This window comes from Dendrobium catenatum, unplaced genomic scaffold (assembly GCF_001605985.2).
Source record: "Dendrobium catenatum unplaced genomic scaffold, ASM160598v2 original_scaffold_250335, whole genome shotgun sequence".
Classification (NCBI taxonomy): domain Eukaryota; kingdom Viridiplantae; phylum Streptophyta; class Magnoliopsida; order Asparagales; family Orchidaceae; genus Dendrobium; species Dendrobium catenatum.
The window spans coordinates 1-2,756 of NW_021568734.1; positions in this window are offsets into that span (position 1 = coordinate 1).

Genomic DNA, 2,756 nt, shown 5'->3' on the forward strand with positions numbered 1-2,756 from the left:
CAGAGACTTTGGGGAGACCAAGATAACTGGGGGACTGAAGGATGGGAACTGGTAGTGGAAGGGAGAGATGGTGATACAGGAGATGTCGGCCTGTCAGGACGGGGGTGTTCTCAATCCATGATCCCGAACACATCCTAAGAGGTGGGGGTGGATATTTTGGGTGGAGCTCAATCGATTGGAAAAAGTTAGTAGGGGAAAAGAAGGACGAATTTTCTTGTAGTTCAACCAGTCATCACAGTTCAGCGAGTTGTTCCAGCCACCCAAGGGTTACCATCCGGTCAGAAACAAGAGCATGCTTCTACTCAGGGAGGGGTGTCCCGTTAGCGTACGACCCTACCTATGCTTATCCCCAGATTCAGAAGTGAAATTGAGGTTGATTAGTGAAATGCCTGGAGAAAGACAATACAGACCTAGTGTAAGTCCTTTCTCTAGCCCCGATTAATGGTCAAAAAGAAAGATGGAAAGCTGGAGGATTTGTGTGGATTAATGGCTTTGAATAAGGAGACTATCCCAGAATAAATTCCTTACCTGTGATTGATTCATCTCTTTGGATGCACATTCTCGTATGGGGGAAAAAAGGGGGAGGAGCAGTGATATCCTCCAAACTGGATTTGAAGTCGGGATACACCATCAGATCGGATGAGGGAGGAAGACATCTCTAAGACGGCGTTCAGAACACAATGAGGAGGCATAATGAGTTCTGGTATGCCGTTTGAACTAATACCAATGCCCTTGGCGACTTTACCAACACTGATGAACTAGAGTGTATCCGACCGTATCTCAGGAAGTTTTGTGCTTGTGTTCTTGATGACATCATTGGTATAACCAGACAGTAAGAACTGAGGAGGAAGCAATGAAGCTTTGAAGTTGGTATTGAAGTTCTACAGGAGCATCAGCTGAGAGCAATTCCTGAAGAAGTGTTGTTTTGCATCTAGGGAATGGAATACTTGGGCCATTAGTAATCACCACGGAAGGGGTGGCCAGCTGATCAGGCAAAGGGGGGGGTTTGGGGGGAAAGGCGATGTTTGAGATGGCCATTGCCTAAGAATCTGAAGGAATGAGAGATTCTAATAGGACTACAGGATAACTATGGAAGACTTGTTAAAGGGTACGATACTATATGCTTGGCTCCATAACAGAACAGCTAAAGAAAGATGGATTCCTATGGGGATGAGGCTAGCCAAGCAGCATTTTGAGAACACTAAAGAGAGGCTATGACCACGCGTACAGATCTCCTCAGCTCTACCGTGACTTCACTCCGAACCTTCTAGGTGGAGACTGATGCCTTCCGGGTACGGATTGGGGGCAGTGCTCATGCAAAATCGTCGACCATTGCCTACTTGCAGCCAGGTATTCAGCAGCCAGAGCAGGCTGAAGTCAGTCTATGAGAGGGATTGATGCTATTGTCTTAGCCATCCAGAATGGCGACCCTACCTATTAGGTAGGCAATTTCATTGTCAGGAACAAGATCAGTAGAAGTCTGAGTGACTTTTGGAGGCAGGGATGGTGACGGAAGAAGGGCATCAGCGATGCTTAAAGTTGCTAGGGGTATGACTTTGAAATTCGTAGAGACCAGGCGGGGAAAACAAAGCTGCGGAATGCCTTGTCCAGCCGATTGGGTTGAACTACAGACGGGGTTGTGTCTGTTCCTTTGATGCAGATTGGGAGGCAATCAAAGTAGAGAGCTTCGAAGGATGAGGTGTTGGGAAAGATCATGGCTGATTTAATTAACGGGAAAGGTGATAGCCGCACCCAGGGTACTCATTAGAGGGGGACAGATTGCTTTATCAAGAAGGAGGTTTCTGTGCCCAGGACTTCTATGCCACATCCAACATACTCCAAGAAATTTACATGGGAGCGGCGTTGGGAGGTATTCTGGGTGCCAGAGACCTCAGGAGGATTGCGGCTGGCTTTTACTGGAACGGGAATGCATAGAGATGTAGAGGAGATGGTGGCAGATGTAGATTTGTGTCAGAGGAACAAATACATTGCTATGTCACCAGGGGGCTCTACAACTTGGCGTTACAGGAAGAGTAGGGAGGAAATAATCCATGGACTTCATAGATGGGCTGCCCCGTTCAGAAGGCTTCACAGTGATCCTGGTTGGTGGTAGGATGGCCTGAGCATGTATGTCTCATTTACTCTACCGCCTCCGACCATCCTTACACCGCAGTCAAACAGTGGCTTCAGCATTCATCAGAGAGGTGGTCAGGTTGCATGGATAGGCAGAGTGCAATAGTGTCCCGATAGAGTGACAAGGTAGTATACCTCAGTCATTTTTGAGGGAGCTGTTCAAGTTACAGGAACAGTTTTGAAAAGGAGCACCGCTTATTCCACCCACAGACAGATGGCCAAACGGAGGTGGTTAATAGGAGCTTTGAAACCATACTTGAGGTGTTTTGTGTCGAGACACCTAAGCTTTGGGCAAAGTGGTTTACCCGTAGCGGCAGAATATACGGTACAGAACACCCTCTTTTCCTCAGCTTTCATAGATGACGCCATTCAAGTGCTGTACGGAAGGGATTGCCTCCAAACACTTGGTCCTTTTGGGAGTAGCAGCAACTGTTTCGTTAGTAGAAGCAGTACTTAGAGGAGAGAAGACGAGTACTGGACAGAGCTAAAAGGATTACTGAGAGCACAGCAAATTATGAAGAATGCAGGCGCATGGGCATAGGAAAAAGGGAAACAATACAAGTTTTTTGCAGCAGGGGAGAGGGTGCTTCTGAAGCTCTCCGACCAATAGACAGAAGACAGTT